The 24,549-nt window shown below is 47.8% G+C and overlaps 1 protein-coding gene across 1 annotated transcript in view; it reads left to right on the top strand.

Annotated features, from left to right (window-relative positions):
• Positions 1–5,734: 5,734 nt before the first annotated feature.
• The window catches only part of RASSF7 (Ras association domain family member 7), a 58,288-nt gene continuing 39,473 nt past the window's right edge, over positions 5,735–24,549 (top strand). The window contains exon 1 of the mRNA XM_074543259.1: positions 5,735–5,858. The gene's annotated coding sequence lies outside the window, so the exon portion shown is untranslated. The remainder of the gene's footprint in view (positions 5,859–24,549) is intronic.

The following is a 24,549-nucleotide window of genomic DNA, read 5'->3' on the forward strand; positions in this document are numbered from 1 at the left end:
CCAGGCCACGTCCTGGTCAGCCACAGGAGCGTGGTCCAAGGCAGTCCTCCAGAGAGGTGTGGTGATACACATTCCCTCCCCCCTGCATCGTGGGCTCAGACTGTGTGTGCTGCAGTCTCATACTGCAACAGCATCCTTGCTGGCAATGAGCACTTGGGTCTGGGTTTCCAGAGGTTGGTCCCTCAGCAAGAGGAGTCAGTTCCTTGACTTCACATTCTGATCTAGCCCAAAACACAGGTCTGCCACTGCCCTTCTTGCCCTAGTCACTTGGAAATACCACCATCCTTCCCTGACTCCTGGAAACATCCTGATGGTGTAACTCCAGCAGCCCACGGACTGCTGATTACATGGCATTTGTTTCCAGGCATGGTGGGCTGCTTTGCTCAGATGCCTGTCTCTCCTCAGTTCCCTACCTATGGGTAGGACTCAGGATGAAGCAATGCAGAGTCAACAGCTGAGTGGACATTTGGAAATGTACATGGAAACTAAGTACAGCTTGTCAGGGAATGAGACTGTAATTTTACACACACTTTTAGGCAGCTAACACTACTGATAGAGACAGTTTCACCCAATGTTCACTGCTTCTTCTGACCCTTTGTTGCTTTATCTCTTTTTAACCTGATTTTAATCAAAATCCAGCTGAACGATAATCCAGCACAACAAACAAAAAAGACTTCCCAAAATCATTTTTTTTTTAAAATCTGAATTTGTTCCCTGATCTGACTGACCATGTACCCACACAAATATTTGCACCAGCACAGCTAAGGAGGCAGGGCAGGGTCAAAAGAAGACAGATTCTGGTGGAAGCAGAGAAACTGCCTCTTAGCAGCAGTGTCAGGCCATGCCAGCTGGTAGTGTGAACCTACACCATGAGTATTATAACTTCCTGTCTATGGGAAGTTATATTAACTGACTTCAATGACAGCACTGTTTGTTAAATGCTGGAGTAAAATGTTTTCTTTTTTCCTGTTTTTCTTAGGACTCCGCCAGGTTATATGTGGGAACCCTGCCAAGGCCCTCCATGTGAGGAGGCAAAAGCTAGGTGTATGCTTTTCTTGTAAACTTCATATTCCTGCATGGTGACCCCCACAACTCCTGGGATAAACTGAACTCCCACTGTGGCTTGTAGCAGCTCACTCTGTTCTGTAGCCAAGAACCCCCAAGATGCAGTTGCCTTGAGGAGGACAGAGGGTCCCCTGCCATGATGTTGCATGTGCCCATGTGTTAGCAGCAGTGGACCATCAGCTGCAAGGGAGCAGTGAAAATCACGTGTCAGCTGCTGGGGGCAGATTTCCCATCCTCCTGCAATGAGCAAAGTACAAGGCAGGCTTGCAAAACTTGATAGTATTTCTACAACAGTTATTAAGAGAAAGACTTTTTTCAGCGGTGTTTCTTTGACGTTGGTGTAAACAGACAGCTTGCTAATGCTGCAAGGTCATTCCTATTGACTAAACAAACACAAAGCCAAAGTTTGTTCCTCTTGGCAGTGGGGTGGTGCCCCTGCCCTGTGGGTCAGCCTGCTCATTTTGACTGTAATTCGGTGAGAGGATACCCATGTGTGTAAAGGGGAGCAGCCTGGCTTGTCATGGTCAGCTTTTGTTGGCCCTGAGGTTCAAAACACCACAGCTACACGAGTAGATTTAAACAGGCTGGGGTAAATCAGGGAGATGCACAGGACACAGACTTAATGCTCACAACAGATGTTAAAGAACTGCAGGGAAAAGATAGGTACTGCCCATGTCTTTCTGCTACCACAGCCTCAGCATAGGAAGCTTTTCTGAAACAAATTTGAACATTTTAGGGAATTATTGTGTGCTAAGAGCTGGGATGTGGAATTGAGCTCTGGTCATATACTGAGTGATGCAGTTTCTGTGGTACTGGTCTTAATGTGCTTATAGGTATAGGTGCTATAGACTTATATCCAGTGAAATATAAGTCAACAATTTTGTCACTGCTACCCTGGGTTCCTCAGGCTGTAATAGTACATAACTGGGAAGTGAGACTTCTTAAAACTGAGGAGTTAGAAAATGATGAGGGATAATCTAAAAACTCAGAAACAACAGTGGGCTTTGATGTATGCTGAAATCCACATCTAGAAAGGGAGCTGGGAAGTGTTCCCATGGATATCTAGATAACTTGTGCCATTTCCACAGCCACCTGCTGTGAGGCCTTTGAAACCATCTGGTCTGACGACAGAAAACCTTTGTGGCTCTGGAGGAGGAAGAGATCTGCACCTGGAAAAGGTGTCCTCTGACCTGGGAGCATGGATGGAGCAGCACAAGGGGTGAGACCACCGGGGAGATCTTGCCATGCCATAAACTCTGCATTCATTTTCTGCTGCAAAAATAAGATCAGCACTTTGGCCACCTGCTGGTGGTTTGGAGGGATAATCTCGGCCCCTGCCTTCCTGTCCCTGCTTTGGGCAGCAGTCCTCCTGCCTGGAGCATCTGCGGGATGGCAAGGGAGAAGAATCCTCTTCCTTCTCTCTGGAGCACAGGCAGGATGGGCTCACTTCCTTAGCAAGAGCAGAGAAATGACTTCTCATAACTGGTGAGCTGTTCTTGGCCCTGACAGTGTCTGGTAAAAGAGCTGAAAGGGGATCAGCTTTTCTGCAAGCACCACATTGGCCTAAGCAAACAAAAGGCTGAAAGAAAATACCACCTTGCTGAGATCTCATAGATCTCACAGATAGGTAATGGTTATTTTGGAAGTAAAAATAGTTTTATTTCTCTGAGCTTACTTCACTGGGTAGTATTTTAAATCTGCCCCACTTCATCTGATTAACTTTAAGATGCTTGAGATAATCAGACACAGGCATCTTAGATGGCTGATCCCATTAAAATGAGTTTTCATATCTCCTGGAAGGTGTGAAGTAACAGTGGGTAACTAAATCCACTGCAGGGTGTTTGCCTGAGTGGCTGCATTTGACCAGCTGCATAAACACACTCAAAAGCTAATTAAATGTGTGATACTTGATGTTGTCCAGGTGCCTGCAAACAGGTCAGCAAGAACAAGCCAGCCAAGCACTGAAGGTGAATGAAGGTGAAGACTGGAGCCTGACTGACAGCTTAGGAAATGAGTTGAGGGAGGCCTGTGATGAGGACCTCATTGAAAGGATTTCATTTGACTCTTCTTCCCGCTCCTCCTCAGGTACTGGACTTAAACCCCTGGGGGAGGGTTGGCCTTGGGCTAAACATGTGCTGTTTGTAGATAGGTACATGGGTAATCCAGTGTTTTATGGGATCTGGCATCTGTGCTTCAGGGCAGCAACTGGAAAATGCCACTGCAGGGCCAGACCCTAAGCAATCCATTCCAGTTTTCAAGCAGGACATTGTGGCCAGCTGTGTTGACCATCAGTTGATATATTTCAGCATGAATATGTAGAATTAAGAGGAGCAAAGGTGATCTCACACTAGCTTAGCATCAAGTGCAGTAGAAGGACAGATCTCTGTGTTTTACCTTGTGTCATTAATTTATGACAGTGCCAGGTGAGTCTAAAATATTGTCATTCCTACTGAGCTGTATTTGAACCCAGTTGGCACTGATGTAAATAATGGCTGAGCTAGTGATTAAAGTTTAACTGAACAACTGGGAATTCTGGAAAGATATGCAACCAAAAGGAAGCATCCAGTAAAAGGCTCAAAAATGGAACATGCTCTTCTACTCAGGAATAAAGCCAAAGGCTTCTCTGAAATTGCATTTACGTGAATAAAAGCAGAATTCCCACTCCTCACTACTTGTTGAATATTGGCTTTAAAAAGATTAAAAACATTAATAATGGTTATTCCAAACACATATCAAAGAGAGGACCATATATAATTACAACTTCAATCTTTTTTCTGTTATTAATCTAAACAACTCCTTTTTTCTCAATAAGTGAAGTCATGTGAGTTTTCATTTTACATTTCCTTCAAGGGTAAAAATAGATCTACTAAAAAATTTAGAAAAATATAATATATTTTGAAAAAAAAATGGAAATATCATTAAATTATTCAAAGCCTCTATGTGTATTAACAGTACTATAAGCAGTATCTCCCTAACAAGAATAAAAGCTGTTTGGAAAAATCTAAAGGAATGGCCTATTGTCCAGTACCCACAAAAATCTTAGATTATGATCTCATGATCTCTTTAGATTTAATCTGACCTTTTTCAGATTTTATATGATTTCTTTACACTGAGTATGATGGTCTCATCATCCTTCTAGATTGACAGGACAATGTCACAAACATCCCGCAGTGTACCAGTGTCATGCCCTATAGCACTGTGAAAGTGAATGGTTGGGCATGGGTCTGTCCATCTTCTGACTAAATATGTGGGATGATGATGGAGTAGTTTGAAATCTAGAATTGTCTGAGGTGGTGGGGGGACTGACCAGGATCCTAATGACACTCAGAAGTGTGTCCAGTGCAGTGTGAGTTTCTCACAGAAGAACTTGTTGCTAGAAGCAGTCCTTCTGACCAGAAAAGGACAAGTCATCTGAGCAAAGCCACTCTTACATAAAAATGTTTGCAGCATCAGATCCATATAAACTGCATTTTTTGGAAGGCGTTGAATGTTATTTCAGGCTCTTGAGTCAGACATACCAGTCTCTCAGAGTGGCTCTAGTTGAAAACAAATATGAAGTTTAGACATTTTAAAAGTATATCATATGATACAAACTTTTCCATGAAAACTTTTTATCAGCTCTACTTAGGCAGTAAAATACATCCCCATCAACTGGGAGCCACAGAGATGAACTTTCTGGGCCTGAGTTTTGGTGGCACATTCTTTAGATTATGTTCCTGGCCTGGACCCTGCACATCAGGCACTTAGGTACAGTTAGGTTCTTTTAATAGACACGAGCAATTGGATCCCTGCTATTTATAGAATGGTTGGTTCTTTCAATAGACAAGAGCAATCAGATCCCTGCTATATTTAGAATGGTTCTAAGCATGTGTGCATGCTGGTTATATTTATAAGTCAGCAACAAGTTTTTTCTTCTCTGTGTGTTGCATGGAGAGAATGACATGGCTGAAACACAAAGAGCCAGAAAGTAGCCCTGCATGCAGTGCAATATTTTCCCCAGCAGTCAGGCACTTATTACGAGATTCCATGATCTCTACCTCTGATTTAAAAAGTGGATCCACTCATCTGTGATTATTCCTCTGCCTTGCACTTCAGATCACTGGAAGGAGCCCTAAGGTATTTAGAACAAGTCAGTGCAGACACTGGCAGGGAATGATGCAGGTGTGATCCTGCCTGAGAACAGGAGGGCAGGTGAGCTTGTGGGTGCCCTGTGAGCTCTGCCTGTGAGCTGTTCCTCCCTTGGCACGTCAGTAGCAGTGCTGGCAGAGAGGCTGACAGTGAACCAAACCAACTGCCAGAGGAAGAAATTCAACATGGACACATCTGCCCACCCAGCTCCATCACATAACATCTCCAAAATCTTTCACTCACTGGGTTAGTGATGTAGCAGTCAGATGAACTGGTAACCACTGTGCTTTCCACTCTGTTTCAGGTTCATCACAGGCTCAGGAGGATGCAGGGTTCTCCAACACAAAATGTTATCTAATTCCATCCCCTCCAAAAAACCCTTCCCCTGCCTCTGCAGTGGATGTTGCAGCAAGACCCTGGAAAACAAGGATTCATAGGGGCATAAAGATACCCAGCCAAGAGGAGGACAGGCAGTGTACACAGAAATGCTGGTCAAAGGCTCATCAAGAGTATTCAGCCCAGCCTCTGGACAAAGAACCCACTCTCCTGGGCCTGCACAGCATGATGGCTGCCTCTGCACCCCAAGGACACTGCCAGCATGTGGGCTGCACCAGCCAGCCAAGGCCCATTCCAGGACCAGCAGCTGTTGGGTCACCAAGGATCAGGTATGCGCACTGGAATGCATCTGGGGAAGGGACTCCATGGCAGAAAAAGGCAGATTTCTCTATTGTCTCTGAGGTCTCCTGCTTCTTCTGTAAAATTAATTCCTTTTATTTGTGCTGACATTTACCTTTGATTGTCTAAAGCTAAAGAAACATTTTCCCATGTTCCTTGTAGGTTGAGTATTGTAAATTTTGCATTTTCTTGAATAATAGCTCAGAATTTTGCTGTGCTCTTACTGCTCGATTCTCATGTTCCCCACCCAGAGCCAATGCTGTGTCTGTTGCAAAGATCTTGTGGCACTTGTTCAAAACTCTCCTCCAGTACACTCCAGGAAGAGTTCCTGACATCCCACTTGGGTTTTTTCCCTGACATAAATTCATGTTAGAATGAGCTCTGGAAAATAAAGTAGGCATTAAAGAAGTGTCACATGTACCAAAACATGTTTATTTCTGAACCTGTTTGCTGTAAATTTAGCATCCTGTTGTTGCTTCTTTGAAGAAATACAACAGAGGACTTGTGACATGACAGCTTGGGTTTGAGCTGAGGGAGTCACTTTGGAGTCAGCAAAGGCAGAGAGCATGTGCCTTGTGTGGGAAGTTCATGTGCCTGGGGCTGCTCCCAGGCCCAGCTTTTGGTTCAGTTTTCAGAGCTGCTGAGGAGAATGAAGATATTCAAATCCAGAGTGCAGTCTCACCACAGAGTTTTCCTCTTTTCCTCAGGCCCATCATGGATGAGAGCCCTTCTAAAGAGATCAACCACCAGCATCCAGCTGCCTGCTCATCCACAAAAGCCTTGCAGAGGTTCAGGCCAATGAATTCTGTTTGGCCCCTGACTGCCAGGTCCATTCTGCAGTCATTGCCACACAAATCCAGTGCCACAAACACATCTCAGAACAGAAGTCCTCAGTCCTAGAAGGTACCCAGTTGCCAGCATGTGTTGGAGCCATGTACACGGTGCAGCTGTGAAGGATCAATGCTATCTTGCAGCTTCTTCTGCAAGCTAAACACAGAGCAGTTCAAACAATTCATGTGATTTGCCTCAATTCAGGATACAGCTGGTCCACAAATATTTTAAGAGCAACCACTGATCAACCAATGAGCTAATGAATGTCTTATTACAGAAAAATATGGTTATTTTTGCAACCTATACACACTAAAACAGAACAAATCCTATCACACTTCCTCTCATCCACACGATGCCCAGCTCTGTGAGTCAGGCAGGGACACCAAACAGAGCAGAGCATGGAGCCTGCTGCCTGTGGAGAGGGCTGGAGGAGGTGACCTACCAGCAGCCAGCAGTGTGCCTTTTGCAGTCCTGGATGTTAAACATGTGAGGGCCAAAACCAAGGGCTTGAGAGGAAGTGTTGACCAGAGCAGGCTCTGAAGGAAGGGTGTGTTGCCTGAGGAAAAGCCCAGAAAGGCTGGATGATTTGAGAGTTTATGCCCCCACAGGAGCTCACCCTATTCACAGGCATTGGAGGTTCTTGTAGGATGCATTGCTATGGGAGCAAATGCTGAACAAGTGGCTTATCCCAATATTAACATGTTTGTTTGCTCCATAGCTACCTGGAAGGATTTGTCTCACTTCCTCTGAATAGACATTGCATTCCAGAACTTCTCCAGCAGAGCTGACTTCTGTCACCAGGTGTCAGAGCATCCTCTGCATGTGCCTTTCACCTCCATCCCATTTCTAGCTTTCTCAGATCAAATAGACTTTCCAATTTGTTATAATTGGATAATTTTAAGTGATGATGCAGCAAAGCAGGGAAGTAAGGGAATAATCTAATTTTTTATTTCAATAGGGCATTTGCTCCATGTTCAGGTAAGAGCCAAAACATCTGTTTTAGTGACTGCAGTCTGTGAGATGCTATTCCAAATGACTGTGTCTTTCAACTTTATTGATGTTGCAGTCTGAAACCATGCATCATCACATTTTTCCAGTTTAAATTACTCTGTTAGATTACATTTTTTAAATCAGTTTATAAAACAGTAATTACACAATGAGTTAATGAATTGGTTTATGCCTCCTTTCTGCTGGCCATCATAACTTAGAGAAGCAGAATAGACAAGGCCCTGAAACTTCCTTCTCATCATGGTGCTCCTTGCACCACTTTATCTTACAAAACAGTCTGGAGCTTGAACCTAGTTTGCCCAGTTTTGGTATGTCCTAACAGAAATCATCTATCAAAAATAATTTAAAACTATGTGGCAAGTGATTTTGTGCAATATTATGGATGCAGGCAGGATTTCACCCAGCAACAATGCCTGTGCCCTTAAATAGGCTCCTAAATCTGACTTTTTGCCAGTGTCACTGACAATACCATCACACACACAAAAAAAAGGTGGCCTTGTAAAAGAAAGAAGACACTGACAGCACTGACCCTTCTCTATGACCAGGGGGTGATGGGTAGAACTGTCTTCTCCAGATATTCAGAGTCTCCTTCTCAATCGACATCTTTCATTTCAAAGGGGTGGAGGGGAAAAAAATTCAATGGGTATGTAAACTGGGTCTGGACATGAGCATCTGCAGAGACAAAACTCTTGGTACAGATCTGGAAAGTCTCTCAAAAGCATCGTGATCTCATCCCTCAGCAAACTCCACGTGGCTCTGTGTGTGCACAGAGCAAGAAGCTTCTCTGAGCTGGCAGGGAGGATGTGGAGAAATGCTCAGAAAAAAACAGCTCTCCCCTGTGTGTGGGAAATTAGTGCCTGAGGGCTTCATCAAAACCATTTAACTCAGGGTTTCCTGTTGTACCTTCCCATCAGACATCCCAGTGGTGACTCTCAGGGCTGCAGGCTGTGTGTGACCTTCAGAGCAACCACCCCACCCCTCATTAGACAGCTCTGCCCCACTGGTGGCCTAACCAAGGCACTCACATGCTGCATGGTGGTGTGGTGTGCTCACAGGGACAGGAGGAGGTGTCCAGTGTGCCTGTTGGTCACTGCATCAGCTGGTGGCCCATTCATCACCCCCTCAGGTGCCTATGGACAGGGACACGTGTACAACAGCCTGGGTGCCACTCGCTCTGGTGTCTGTGGGGATTTAGAGCAGAGCGAAGTGGCCAGCCTGTCGTGCACGGAACAGCAGAGAGGCTTGCTAAGAGAGCAGGTTAGTGATCACAGCCCAGGCTGATGGGGCAGAAGGGCTGGTAGCCTCCTCTCTTCTCTCTGCCAATAGTTGTGCACCTCATTTCCCAGGGCTGTCACGCTGTTGTCTGTTGCAGTTTCCAGGACAAGGCAAATAAGCAGGGCCATTGCTGTCTGGACAGCTATAACAGATCCACAGAGAAAATTATTGTCCTGGCTTAGCCTCTGCTTGTTCATCTTCCACCTTTTTCATCTAGAAAATGGAAAAGCCAGCCAGGTCTTTAATAGGCTAATTAGGAAATGTAAGGCATGATGGGCTATTTGTGAATTCAGTTCTCTTGGTCCAAAAGGGAAAAAGGGAAGTTTCATTGCATGGGCTTTTTGTCACCATTTCCTCTGTTAAAATTACACATCGGTCCCTTGAATACAGACAAAGTCCTTTAATGAATGAGCTTATTCCCATTCCTGCCTCTGCAGACTCTTAATATTTGTCTCAGTAGGATCCTTGCTTCCAGCTGGATGTGACCAGTTTCAGATGTACATTACCAGAGTCCATCCCCTCATTCTTGTAATGGGCCAGGAGCTGCTGATGCCTTTAAGTATCTCACTGCCTTAATGGGGTTTGCTGCTGGCTGCCAAATTGATATCTAGTGTGTAAGCTGGAGAGAGGGGTGAGAACTGCTCCCTCGCCTATTAATAAATCAGCACTGCAGGGAAGAGTTTTCTGCTGGGAGCCAAGTCTCACCAGTACACACTGCTAAGGGAGGGGATGGTAACATGAGAACAGCTGCCCTGCAGGGAGCTGGGCTCGGAACAAAGGGATTTGGCCCAAAGAGACAATGCTGCAGCATTAGCAGAAGCATGATCCATCCAGGAGGCCTCTCAGCATCATTTAGCTGGTGTCCCATGAACAGCCCTGCTGAAGTGACTGCTGCTGCCCTGCGTACTGAAAGGATCAGCCAGAACTTAAAAAAAAACATGGGAGAAAGAAGTAGGGAGCTGTGTGCCAGCCAGTTATTTCAGTGACCAAGAACATCCCTTCCCCTGAAAGGAGCATGTCTGGGATAGCATCCCACCCAGACAAGTGGGCCCTGACAAGCAAAGGTGGTGTGGATTGGGTTCTGCACCTCCCAGCTCTGCAGAGCCCAGCCCATTGTGGACACCTTGGCACTCCATTTAGGAACAGGCCAAAAGAGATGCTCACCCTGTCCAGTGTCCCCATGGCAGCTGTGGGCACAGCCCCACGGCTCATGGCTGTTGTGCTTGTTGCCAAAGCCATTACTGTCATTGAAGGCCTGGGATTGCTTTGCACTTGGAACAAATTAATCTTCATTAAAGGATGAATAGAAGACATTTTCTTTGGCTGTCAAGGAGGAGAAAACACAGGAGATATTCAGGAAGGAAAATGCCATACGTGTCCCTTCAAATACACACAAATGGCAGGCCAGCTCAGGATCATTACTCAGGATCATTTCCTACACGGTTCCTTGCCTTGTTCAGCCTGACAAGCTTGTCTCCTTGCCAGGGGCAGTATCTGCACCCAGAGTGGAACACAGGTGCTTCTGGGGTATGATGAGTCAGATGGCTCCTGCTCCATAGTGTCAGTCTCTGCACTGATCACACAGGGTTTGTGATGATGGCTTAGGTGTCTGCTGGGTACCATCTGTTGCCAGGTGAGATGAATCCTGCCCTGCAATGGCTTTGTCATTACACCAGAGAATCCTGGCCCTGTTTTTATTGTTTTGTTCCTCTAAAATTACCCCAAGAGATACTGGAAATGTCCTGGCTGAGACAAAGGGTCAGCCTTGGAGAGTGGAGACAGCATGTGAGCACTGGGGCAGCAATGTGCGCTTGGCTCTTTGAGCCAGTCTGGGAAGCTTTTGTACCTTCCAGAGAGGCACAGGTGGGGCAGGAGAGCTGCAGGACACCAAGGAGGGCTTGTCCCAGACTCAATTCAAGGTGCCAGAGCAGACCCTGAGCTGGTGAAGAGCTGGCCTGGTGCAGGTGCATCTGGGAGGGCTGGTCTGCTGCCCTGTCCCCAGGAGAGGGGGAGGTCTCTCCTCACAGAGAAGGATTATGGCTGCACTTTTGGAAACCAGTTCAGCCAGCTGGGAAGTGACCTAGGTGATGGAGATCCTACCCTGGAGGTCTCTTGCTGTCACCAGAAATAAAATAACCTTTCAGTGACAGCCTTGATCCAGCCTTAGGGGCACTGCAGAAATTTCTAATCTCTGCCCTGGTTTCCTACAGCCCAAGGAGAAATTATGTGATATGAGAGGAGGTGTGGCATGGTCTTACACAGGCAACAATTTCAGGGGCTCACTCTCACCCATCCCTCTACAAGGGGCTCCTCTCCACACTGCCTTCATTAGCCTCGTGGCTGTGCATCCCCAGGTGGAGTTCACAGTGATTGTGCTAAAATTAAGGTAGTAATTGAGATAATTTTTAAGCTGCCAGGACACAACGGCCTTGCGACAGAATTCTCCTGCATGGCACAGCGTAAAGCAGAAAAAGGAAACGTTGGATTACTGGGTGGGGAGTTGAAGTGTCGTTTATAGATAGAAAACCTGTGCCTGAGGAACGGAGCGAGTGCAAATGCAGGCAGGCAGGCGCCGCTTTTGCTGGGTTTGGAGAGCAGGAGAAATGACTCGGAAGGGACGCTAGAGGGAAGAAGAGAGTCTCACAAGTGCAACTTCCAAAACCAAAAGGACTCGAAAACCAAACCCAAGCAGCTCCAGGTCGTTCAGGAGGCATTTGGCACTCAGTGGGCTCAACATTTTCTCTTTACCTATCCAGCATCCACTGTGCTGGCCTCGTGTGGTGCCCTAAATGCAATATGCTGGTAGTGGCTTGCTGTATCACACACCACTTCAACGTACTTGGAAATATTTTCTTAGGAAGCCTGTAATGCCCACAAAGTGTAGTGGAGAACATCCCAGCCCCACTGTGGCACTGGAAAGCTGAGGTGCTTTTGGGGTGTTTTAGGGCACCTCCATGTAATAATGCTGTGTGCAGCCCCAGCATGTCTTAAAGATATCATTATCACAGCCTGTAGCTATGAGCTGCAGACAGGCTCAGCAGGGATCTTGGCCCTCTTCCTGATGTCAGGATGGCACTGGGAGACTCTGGCAGGTCACAGGGGCTGGTGCCAAGGCCTCAACATCTGCCACCACCCAGCCCATGTAATTTCTATCCCAGCCCTTTCCCCATGTGGAAGCTGTCAAAAATCAACACCCACATTCCCACTGCTGTTTTGTGGGCAGGGTCAGACCCTTCTTCCCCAACAGAGAGCACCAGCCCAGTTTCTTCTCCATCCCTGGGCCACTTTGCTGCTGCAGGCTCCTGTCACCTGCATCATCCACAGCCCTGGGGACACTTAGAGCCATGACAGGGGCCTGAAGGTGAGTACCACAGCAGCTGCTCTCTCCTCTGCGGCAAACCCATCAGCCCTGGCCGTGCTGCCTGCAGGGACAGTGCTGAGCTGTGCTGCCTTCTGGTCCTGCCCTGGAGCCATCACGGCCGCCCAGGCCGGGGCTGTGCTGGGCTTGTGCTGACCCAGGGTACAGCAAACACGGCTCTACCGTCTGCCATGTGAGGGACACACAGAGGTGTCGGGCTCAGGGCAGAAAGAAGGGGTGGAACTGCTCTGGGGGGAAGCAGTGGAAGCCTTTGGGAGGTGTGTCCAGCAGGAGGGCACTTGGTGAGCAGAGGGGGAAGCATGCCCCAGCGGGCAGCACGGGGGAGATGGACACACAAGCAGCTGGGGTCGGGCTGGGAGCACCAGCAGTCCTGTCACAGCAGGAGAGGCTTGTTCTCCTGCACCAGAGGTGGAGGCAGTGACCAGGCTGGGCTGATGGATCCCCCTCCAGCCCCCTCAGGAGTGGAGGGATTAGAGCAGGTCATGCTGTGCCCAGACCACCCAAATGACTGCTATGTCTTACACAAGCACCTTTCAGGGTCAGGGTATGGACCTGCCAGCCCTTACCAGAAAAATGCTGCACACCAGGAACAGCAGTTAGGATCAGAACAGGTCATCTTGCCCAGGAGAAGGGGATTTCCTGGGATTAGTCACCAAATCTTCCCTCTTCAGAAGCTCAGCCCTAAAAGCTGCTAGGTTCCTCCAAGGAATGTTTCCTGCTACCTCCCCAAGTGGGGCTTCACAGTGATAGCAAGGGATTAAAAATATTTAGAGGTCTTGTAAGGTCAAAGCAACAAACACTTTTTCCCCCTGGATGATCACTAACAAAATTAGTTTTTAAGTAGGGGGGGAAAAATCTCAAACCCTATATTTTCCCTGATTTCTCCTATCTCTTTTATGTAGTGTCAGTTTTGGTGGTTTTGAAGAAGAAAATGAGAGGCATTACTTTTCCCTTTCAACTGCTGTTGCACAATCCTGATTTTTTTTTTTTTTTTTATTATGAACAGTCCAGGGGAAGCAGGAATCCAAACACAAACCTGTGGATTAGATTATTGGCATGTAAAAACAAATGAGAGGCCCTTGCTGCTGTGGGAAAAGCAATTACCTTAAAATCAAGCAACTTTGCAAGTGATGTACAGAAGAAAGAAAATAAATGGATGGGGCTGCCATGTTGTGCTGGCATTTGGGAAGGTGGCCAAAAGTGCAAGAGGCAGATTGTATGTCTGCAGCTCTGTGTGTGTGTGTGGATGGCTCTGGCATCACTGTCACCCTGCCCTGAGACAAAGGCAGAGGGCATGGGAGTTCAAATGAGAGCTGCAGGATTAGTTTGGGATGCAGGAGTGTTGCAGGCAGAATAGAAGTTTCAGACAAGGTTTGTCCAGGAGACCCTCCCATTGAGCCACAAGGGTCAGAAAGGATCCCCTTGATTTCTAAACTGCTTCTCAAAGAGGAGTCTGGATCCAACCCTTGGTCAATGGTTTCTACCTAAAGAATTATATAGGTGTAATTGAGCCTTTATACAACTTTGTGCTGCAGAATTAAGGATGGCTAACCAAATATATTTATATGAATGAAATAAGCCATTTATTTCAATTGATTATTATAATGATTAGACTAAAAAAACTTTAATCAGAATTGTTTACTACACAATAGTTTTAACTACTAGTATAGTGCACATTTTTATAAATATTGAAGCAATTAAACTAAAGTTGGCAAAATAATTATTGAGTAGAGATTGATGTTACCCATTTCAATGACCATGGGCAAATCTCTTTTGCTCAGCATTGAGGGGTGTCTCCATTCAAGAGTGGGATCTGCACACAGACCCGAAAAAGGGGGTATTTTTTACCCTGCCATCAAAAAGCAGGACTGGGTTGTTGTAGTTTGATGTGATTGACTGTCAGCCATATGTTTGTGGGCCCCCTGTGTCAGCACTGCAGCCTTTAGCTCAGCACCATTAGATAAGTCATCAGTACTAGCACTTGTTGGTTTCTTTATCAGAAGCTTTGTCTGCCACCTCCTCACCAGTGCCAGTTTCTGTCAGGAAACATTGTTCTTCACATCCTCAGAATGTTTAACTTTGGGCTTGATGAGTCAGCCTCCTCTCAGCATTCTTCTGCACCAAAAGCAGCCTGACCCCTCCTACTCTATTTGCCACTGATAGCCTGATAACTTCTGCAAATAGGGTAAAGTCTGAGCTGTTTTGCCCCCACCTAGGCAGAGCATCCTGCTACCAGGAGGGCTTAGCCCCCAAGGCCCTGATGGGGTCTGTAGCTCAGCCACTGCCAATTCAGGGTGAGTGTGGAGATAGCAATGAGCTGCAAACACACTCCTCCATTTGCAGCTCTTGGCAGGCTTTTTGTCTCCTCCTGGATGCTGGAGCCAGCACAGTCTCCCAGTGAGTCTCTGGCACAAGGACTGTGAGAATCCTTTCATTCTAGATCACAGAATGGTTTGTGTTGGAAGGGACTTTAATGATCACCTAATTCCAACCCCATGCCGTGGCCAGGGATGCCCCAAGCTGTGTCCTACCCCAAGGCACATTCCCCATCTGCCCTATCACTGTCCTTCCCTGCTCCAGGTCACTGCAGAGAGGAGATGAGGCCAAGCAGCTCTGCAAATCTCAGCATTTCTGTTTCCCTCTGTTGTGGGGTGTTGGTGCAGTGGGGAGCACCTCCATGTTCAGTTGTTTGGTGGGGTCACCCCAAACACCAGGAGTCACCCCACACCTGTCTCAAGCAGCATTTCAGCCTCATGATGAAGGCAGCAGAAGCCCTTTTCTGCCCTCCATGACAGTGTCACCCAGGCGAGCACTTGAGCAGCAGGAGGGGTGCGTGGGCAGGGTCAGCCCTTCTGGCAGGGCCAGTGGTTTTAAAGCAGCAGGGCAGATTTCCAGTTGCTGCAAACGGGTGCTGCCTCCCTGATTTCCGCCCAGGCTAGCTTGCCTGTATGTGCTAGCTGCAGAGCTGGTCCTTCAATCTCCATGCACAGTGCCTGTCTTGGCCAGGATCCTGGGGTGCTGGCAGGGTTTGGCTGGTTTATTTAACGGGTGCTGGGGCTGTTGTCTGTCACATGCAATTCACTCCTGTTCTGGATCACAGAGTTTGAACCATCTCCATTTCCAATGCTTCTGTCACAGCTTTGTTTGCAGTAGCATTGCCATTCAGTAGCTGCCTGTGCTGCATGGCCAAGTGGGCTTCCAAAGCTTGAGGGCATCTTCCAGGCTCCCATGAGACCAGCAGGTGCTCAGCACCCATCTGTATCTGTCCTGCTGACCTCTGGGAGGCCCTGCTCCAAGCTCCTGGCTTAGGTCAGGGAATGGTGGGATGCTTTGGTCCTGACACATCAGCCGAGTGTGTCCAGGGTTCCCCATCTCCTACTCAGACATATATTGGTGCTTTTAACTGGAGCCACAAGCTCTTCACAGTGGGATCAGGTTGGCTTGGGATGGGAGACCGGGGATGAGCTAGAGTTCACCAAGGTGAGCAGGCAAGTGCCAATTCACCTGCTCTGAGTGAATTAATGATGCTGCCAGGGAGAAGGCTGTAGTAGGTAAAAAATATAGCTGAAAAGCAGGAGAGAGGTGAGTAGAAGAGAATATAAAAATCTCTCTGTTAGAATATATTCTAACCCCTTAACCTTTTGTCCCTGGTCCTGCATAATTTCCAATTGTAGCCAGTAGCAGATGCCCAGGGAGAAGCCATCAGAGCATAGGAACAAACAGGACAGGTTAACATCTCTTCCTTATCTTGCCTCACGTCTGTGGCTATGTGCCTGTTGCACAGGACAAGTAAACATCAAAATGGGCCCAAAATGCTCTCTGGCTTTCAGGAAAATCTGTAGCTCAGTGGCTGTGAATTTAATCAGTGAACTTAAATCTTTGCATTTAATACACCGCAGATATGATTAGATTTTTTCCATTAAGTCTCCCAAGCTTTTTGAGCGGTGGCATCCCCTTGACACTCCTTGTCCCCATACTGGGATGCAGCTGGTGCAACTGCCAATGGGTTTATTTCTATTTTTCTTTCTAATAGTGAAAGCCCAGAATACCAGCTGCTATGATGAGATACAATGTTTATTTTACAAGTGGAGTAGAATTTAAAGGAGACTGTCATTGCTACTTATTCACAGACTGTTACCCAAATTTCTCTACTCTCCCCATGCTGCTGCATGTCACCTCTTCCTTGCTCCACATATTTCCAGGAGCAGGCTCTCCCATGCAGGGCTTGTCTCTGAGGGTTCCCCCTGTGGTGTACTGGGGCACTTTGTGCTCCAGCATAATTTGCTGCGTGGCCCTGCGTCCTTCAAATTACAGAGCAAGCAGTAGGATTGTGCATGGAGAAGGGACAGGGGGAGCATGCCAGGCTCCATCCCTCTGTAACACCCCAGCCACTGTCATCCTTTCCCCAGCATACCCATGCTCCTGAGTGGGCAGTGGGAGATGGGTGAGCCCATCTGCTGCAGGTGCAAATGTTTGCACCCAGGCTCCTGCCGGGGCCGTGGAGAGGAAGAGCTGTCCCGTGATGCCCTTGCCCACCTGATGGGGACCCGCTGCAGTGCGAGTGTCACTCTGCTGTGGCTGAGCCCTGCGGCAGCCCGCCTTTCCCTTATTTTTCTCCCTGTGAGAGCTATTCTTTCCCTCCCATATGCTGTAATAATTACAAGTGATAACTTAACAGCTGCTCTGCTATTCCGGGCTCAGCAGAGCCACGCGCCTCCACCTTCCCTCCCTCCCACGGCTCTGGGTCAATGTCTTGGCTCCAGCAATCAGGGATTCCTGCAATTTTTGCCACTCAGGAGGATCTGGACTCTTTTCCCCTCCATTGCCATCTGTCTCCCCCCTGCCCAGCCCAGCATCACGAAGGGGGGATGGGACAGTGACATCCATCTGTTACCATGGAGAAAGCTGAGCCAGCGAAGGGACGCACCCTGTGTCCTGGGTGAAGGCCAGTGGAGAGGGGGTGAAAGGGATTTTCTTGTGTATCTGTTTTATTATCATGTGTCTGTTGTCACTCATGGGGTCTGCTGCAGATGACAACTTCCACCCTTTGTCACAATGGACCTTAGGAATCCCCTCAGCCCTCTTGCTGGAGAAGGTGGTGGCCTTAGGCCAGGTGTGGCATCCCAGATGGTGGACCAAGTCCACATCACTAAAATAAACCATTTGCCTGCCTTCCTACTGTGCAAGAGTGGTGGTGGCTCCCAAGGAGATAACAGACCTTCAACAGCAGCCCTGGGGCCCAGGGAAGCACTCAGGCTTCCCATTTTGGGTGTGAAAGGGTTTTTCTCCTTTTACAAGAGAATTTTGCCTCCAATTTTTCTGATTGCTGAAAGCCCACCATGAAAAAAGTCAGGATGAGATGTTGCTGCCTGCTCCCCACAAAGGAAATGCTGCATCCCTGAGCATTCCAGTCCTTCCCCAGTCAGCAAGGCTACTCAGGCCAGAAGTGCTTTTTGGGCACAGATGCTGATTCCCAGAAATGTGTAAAGACAGCCCGATGGTGGTAGTGAGAAACACACAAGTCTGTGTCAGGCAGTGTCACCCATCCAGCCTACAAAAGGCTGCATTCTGCTTCCCAAGCACTGAAAATCTGACACCTGCCTGCTTGCTCCTGTGCAGTCCCATACTGGTCACTTCCCATACTCCAAAGGCAGCAGTGCTGGTACCTCTGGTTGCAGCAGGCTCGAAACTGTGGTACAGCCCCACAGAGCAGCCTGCAAAGGTTCTGCAGCATGGCCAGCATCTGAATTCATATTTGGCAATCTGCAGTGCAGGCAGGGTGCCTGTGCTTCCTCTCTTATGTGTGCTAGCCGTTACTGACATAGTAAAATGCTGAGAATTAAGGACAGAATTTTACCTAAGGATGGGATTTGCCAGAGCCATCAGCCCACAGTGGTCTTGGCTCTTCTCACCCTGCACAAACGTCATCTGCACATCTGATACATATCACAGCAGGTGACATCTTCCCCTGCTACCTGCCAGCTGTCCTTGTAGGCAGCAGATCGCACAGGATACCTAGGGCAGGTCTTTCTAAGGAGCAGTGGTGGATAATCTTCCCTGTGGTCCTCCCAAAGTTGTAAGTGGGAATAAGAATTGGGAGTGTGCAAGAAGGTGGGCCTTCCCAGGAATTTCATTTCCCAGGCTAGGAATTCTGCTGCTGGCACCACTTCAAAGCAATAGTGGGCAAGGTGAGGGTCCACAGACGGGAGTTTTGTGCACACAGACACTTCTCACACTTTGGGGTGACCACAGAAATTGCAGCTCTTGGCTTTTGGGTCACCAGCTGCAATGCTTGCCTTGAATTGTGCCCCACCCAGAGGGCCTTTGGAAGAGGTGATGTAGTGCTTATCTGAGCTGGCTTTGATGCTTGGCAGCTGTGCAGGACCACCAAGCAGAGGCTTCAGTAGTGGCACTGTGACACACTGGAGGAAAGCTCACCAGGGGAAGCAACACGTGCCTCACTCGCACCTCCCACACAGGAGTAGGCAGCCCCAGGAAGAGGCGGCTTGGAAAGCCTGTGCCATCTCCTAGGGAGAGCTGGCAGCTCCATCTGGCTCTGCTTCATAGGAGCTCTCCAAGGAGCTGCCGAGGGTGGCCAGAGTGGGGCCTGTGGGTGGTGTGCCAGGAGCAGGAGAGGAGGAGCAGAAGGAGAGGGAGGGGGAGTGGGTGGGATACACGTGCCCCACACTGCCAAGTTTCCCTTGCAGGGAGGCAATCCTCCATTAAAGCAACTGCTCTGGTCCAGGAGAAGGGTGGTGCATTTAGGGGCTTGTGTGTGGTGTGATGCTGGTGCTCAGGTGCAGGGGAGGTTCTCCTGCACAGTGACCCCACAGTGACCTGGGGACATGCAGAGCTTTGTGTGCAGGAGCTTCAGCCCACAAGTGCTTGAAGCCACCACGTGTATTTGCTGCATGGCAAAGTCTCTTTGCAGCTCTGCTCATTTTCACGGGTCTCACGCCTTGCTCTTACTCTCCAGAAAGGCAGGAATTCTTTTCTTGAGGATAGCAATGTGTTTACAGAGTTCTCATTGAAACAGGGCAGCCAGAGTATTTGTTAGGACAAAAATACATGGGGTTAGCACTGTGCTCCTCACTTCTCTGAGCCCAGGCAATTGCACAGCAAAATTACAGTCCTTATCTGCACCCAGGTTTTGCAGCAGTGTAACTGCAGACATTTGGCTTTTAGTTTCTTCATTTCAATCTCTTTGATCATGTGCCACGATTAATCTGATCTCTATGAGGCGGGATGAGTAGGAGTCAGAAGAAAAACTGTAATCGTCTGTGCCTTTGGCATGCGGGAACGGAATAATTTTGTAGTCTCATCTCCACGCTGGTAGCTCTAGGAAAAGTCTCCATCCCTTCATCAGCTAGCAACAGCATGCAAGGCTAAGGGATGCTGATCTAAATGGAAATATTGAGAGCTAGGTACAATTACTGTTCCTTGTTCCCTAATTTTTCAGGCTGCAGCATCTCCATGACACAAACCACATGGTCAGTGACTGAAATGCAGCTGGCAACAATGAGCTCCAAACACAAAGATAAATTCATTATAGGCTTTTTGCTGTTATTTGCTCCCACCTGCCTTGTCATGACACCAGGCTGCTAACTCCCTGTGTTTTTTCCTTGCCTGAGTCAAATGAAACATGAGGTTTTGTTGGGCTGGGAGGAAGGGAGCAAGGGGAAAGGGCATGGGGAGGTGACATCATGCTGCCCAGCCCTGTCCTGGTTCTCCTGAGTTTTCCCTTGCCACTTCCCACCAGTGCAGCACTGGCACTGGTTTTTGCTGTCCTGACAGCTACATAGAGGTGTTTCCCTGCTCCTAGCCAAGAGTGCCCTTGCCCCAAATGCAGAGCATTGCTTTAATTCTGTCTGCACCAGCCCTGGTGTCCATCACAGCCCTTTATGTTTTGAAAGCCCTCCCTTTCCTAGGCGAAATGATCCAAATTCCTTTACCAGCACACCTCATCACTTTACTCTCCATCCAATTGTGCAGCTCTCTTTGAGCATTGCTTACTTTTATTGAAAAGCATTACCAGCACAGAGCAGAGATAACCATGTAAGGGACCTGTTTTAAACTGTCCAACAAGGCATTGTTAACCCATATCACAGATTATAATCAAAAGCATCTTTTCTATAGAAATTCTTCTTATTGCCCAATTGACTTTTCCAGCAAAAACAACTCACTCTGTCCTCCATTTGCCCAAATGATTATCCCATGTCATGTCACTTGTACTTCTGTTGAATTATGTTTTGCACTGGGTTTTTTTCCCTCCCCACACACCCTTAGGAAGTGAGTGATTCCTTTCCTAAGCTCCATCAGAGATCAACAGGTGCCAGGGAGGTGGGAAGATGCTGAGACTAGAGGATAGAGAGCCCAAAAGGGCCATTTTTCTGTTCAAGTGGGTCTGTCCACAGCACCAGGTTTAAATAAAAGGCCTGGATGGATTATCACTGTTCCCAAGTCCCCTCACAGGCCCTGAGGGCTTCTTGTCTGCCCAAAAAGGAGAGAAACTCTCAGGTGCTTCTGTTCCGGTGTAATTATGACGGGCAATTTAAAATCAGCCAAGAGCTGTATTGACAGTGTCATTTGGAACATAATGGACTAATGGTCCCTTCAATTTAATTAAGGATTTTTTCAAATTACAAACTAACCTGAATTAAGATGAGAGTGTATACAGAAAGAATTAATGTGGTTCCACTAATTTAGATTTGCAGTCTTAATTATTTGGATTAATTTTCTGAAAGGATACATGACATTTCTGTTGGTGTAAAGACCCACAGGAAGTGTAGCAGGTGTTTTGAAAGTGAAATAGTTTTGCCTTTTCAGGGGTGCAAGTCTTGGTAAGACATCTTTTAAGAATCTGTATTAGTACCTCCTTCTCAGGCAAGAATAAGCTACAGAAACATAAAGGATCATGCTTCAATTTTACAGGTGTGTGTGTGTGTGTGTCTGCACACACATATATATATATGTATTTATATATATACACACACACATGGGAGTGGGTGGTTGTGTGTCTGCCTGTGTCTATGTGAAAAAACAATGGCTGGGAAAGTTGTTCCACTTTGATTACTCCAACAGCTTTAAATCAATGTAATATCTAAATGATAGCAAGGCTTAAGGCAGTGGCCAGAAGGTGATGACAGAATCATCTGTGGTGGTTTATGACTTGTTTTTCCTCCTGTTTCTTCCCATCTTCCTCAGGATTGATGTGTCCATAGCACAGGCAGTGGGAATCATTGGGAAACTTCTCCTCCCCATAGCACATTTGACTGGGTTTAGCTTGGACAGCCGTGGTTCTGAAGTTCCCTCCCTGCCCAGCTGGATCCCTTTAGGAAAAAACCCAAGTCACTTCTCTTTGCAGGAGAAACTACCCTGGAGCCCCCCATCCAGTGCATCCAGTGTTTGCTGGAACACTGCTTCAAAAGGTGTGTAGTAATTGAGTCATCCAACTCTGCCTTGCAAAAAGCTCCTTAAGGTGCCATGTTTTGCTCTGCTGTCCTTAACACCGTTGATGGGAATGGGTGGTTTTGGGAGCAGGCCAGGGCAGCCTCCGGTCCTCTACACACCAGGATGGGGGCAAAGAAGCCGCTTGTGGTGTTTGAGTGGTGGTACCACCCAGATGATCAAACAGAAACCACTGCTCCTTTGGGAATGTCACTATCTCAGCACACACCAGAGTAGGATCAGGGGAGGGCGAAAACTTTGGCTTTGGAGAAGAGACACCGGAGCCGAGACCTCAGTTACGCTTCTGCAATAGAAGGAAATCCAAGGGTGGCTGAGTCAGGCTGTGAGCAACACACCTGGCATCTCCGAGCAGATCAGCTGCAGAGTCAGGAGCTGAAGCCTGCTTTTCTGCACGCAGATCAGGTGCCTGCAGACACTTGCAGGTGTGTAGGTGTGAGTTAGTCCTGGGAAAGGGAGACCAGTGGACTTCAGATGGGAGAAGAGGCATGGCTTGCTGTTCCTCCCAAATCCTGAAAAAGGATGCTCATGGAAAAGCAACATCCAATCTGCCTTTCAAACCCAGGGCAGTTTCCTTGCAAGAAATGGAAAGAGACAGGGAAGAAAGGAGAATTGCCTTTTTAAAAATGTTTGCTTTAAGTAACCCTCCCACTTTGGGATCTCAGGACTGAAAGGCAGGAAGAAAGGGCTTGTTGACCTGATGTTAACATTCAGCTGTCAGCCTTTCAGCTCCATGATCCTCACATGCCGCTGCTTAATCCAGGAGGAAAAAAAACACAAAGCCTGCCCAGAGCCTGTGCCATCTCATTAACATTTGGCTTAGGCAAGATTTCTGTCCTGCACAGGGAGTGCAGGAGCTCCAGTTCAAACAGCTCTCCTCTGCTGTGTGCAGGGACAGAGGTTTGTCACAGCTTCTGCAGTGCTGTGCTTTGGGGTCAGGGTCCTTGAGCTGACAAAACATAGTTCAGGCAGAGACACTAGCATTTTTTGGCTTATTGAGAACTTGAACAGACATCTCTGTGAGGTCCTCCTCTGTGCCAGAATGAGGTGATTCCCAACAGGCACAAGACACAGACACAACACAGGTTTGGCTGGTGCCTGGCACCTCTTATTGGGGTTGGGGATCCCACAAGGCCATAAAAGCCAGACTGCAGCTTCTGGTTTCACATCCCACATCCCCATCATGTGTACAAAGCAAGGTCATAGGGATGGTTGAGGAAGAAATAATATGGGAGGGACAAGGAGCACATGGGCACCTTGACCTACAGCCAGACATCTACTGCCCCCAGGCCCTTGCAGCTTTCACTTGATTAAACATGAAAGCTCTGTGGTTGCCTGAGCTGGCAAACATGGTTCAGCACACCTGAAGTTGGCAGGGAGACCTGCTGCCCTGGGGTTGGCATGGGGCTGGCAAAGGTTTGCTCTTCCCATCTGGGAGCTGGCAAAAGTGTGTTCCCATCTGACAAGCAGGTGGGAGGAGGAAGGTGGGTGGCTTTATGCTGACTGATGTGAGCAGTGTGCTTTTGGTGGTGGAGGAACACGGCCATGGCCATGGGCTGAGCAGGATCACATGAGCTTGGAGATGGAGCTTGAACCGTGTGAGAGATAGATGATTCTTTGAAGGCACAGTGGGATTCTTCAGTGGGAGGACCTCTGTTCTAAGTATAACAAGTCACACTTTAGAAATAAGTTGGTTGAGGTTGAGTTTCTTTGATGTAGGCAGAGGTCACACACTATAGAGAGAAATCACTCAGTGTTCTGCTTTCCTGTTGATAAACAGCTCTGATCCTGGGACAAGGCTGTGATCCATGGGGTTGTTTAGCCATGAGGAAGTAGAAACTCCTGCACTAAGCCAGATCAAGGGTCTGAATTACTGAGCATCCTAAGGCTTCAGGGAGAAGTAGGTGCTCCCAGGGGCGTGTTGATTAGCACTCCTTTGATTCTCACCCCTTGTTACTGCCTCCAGGAGTGAGGTCTACGTGGCTGAGTGTGACCCATATTGCCCCTCACCATTTGCTACTAAAACAGGTCAAGAGCACAGTCTCACAGGCTTTGTAAACAGCGTTTGTCTGCGTTTATTAATCCAGATTATGTTTTCTCCATCTACTGGTTTAATCTTCTCTTGAACTCATGCAAATACTCACAGCTGACAGCATCCTTGGGCAAGGAGTTCCCCTGCTCTGACCCCCACCACACGAGGACCTACATGCTCTGAATTAGCCCCAGTTTTTGCACTGGGAAGAGGCAGCAAGGCAAATCCCTGTCAGCCTTCTTTGGGCCATGCCTGACTTTGTAGCCCTCTGCCATAACCTTTCCAGCCATGTCTTTTCCAGACTGAGAAGTCCTGGTGTGCACAAGTCCTTGCTTGCAGGAGGGCTCCTCCAGAGCTTTGATCCTCTTTCATCCCTTTCTCGGTGTTGCCCTATTATATTTTGGATTTGAGGCTTCAAAGAGGTGCCTTTTGGGGCACAGGTCAGCACAGTGGCTTGGCAGACATGCCTGCCCCACAGCCCTGGCTCTCTCCAGATGCTGCTGTTTCTTGGCCACAGGCTGTGCCAGCTCCTGTGATCCCATTTGCGTAATTGGCAGTACATACCACACATAACCAGCTCTGAGTTCGTGTTGGGGTTTTTTTGATCCAGGGCTCTTTCTCTTCTGGAAGGGTAGGGGTGTTGTCTGGGTGTTTTTATGAGTGTTGGGTCTCCCTCCTGACTGCAAATCCA

The sequence above is a fragment of the Zonotrichia albicollis genome, chromosome 6 (assembly GCF_047830755.1).
Source record: "Zonotrichia albicollis isolate bZonAlb1 chromosome 6, bZonAlb1.hap1, whole genome shotgun sequence".
Classification (NCBI taxonomy): Eukaryota; Metazoa; Chordata; class Aves; order Passeriformes; family Passerellidae; genus Zonotrichia; species Zonotrichia albicollis.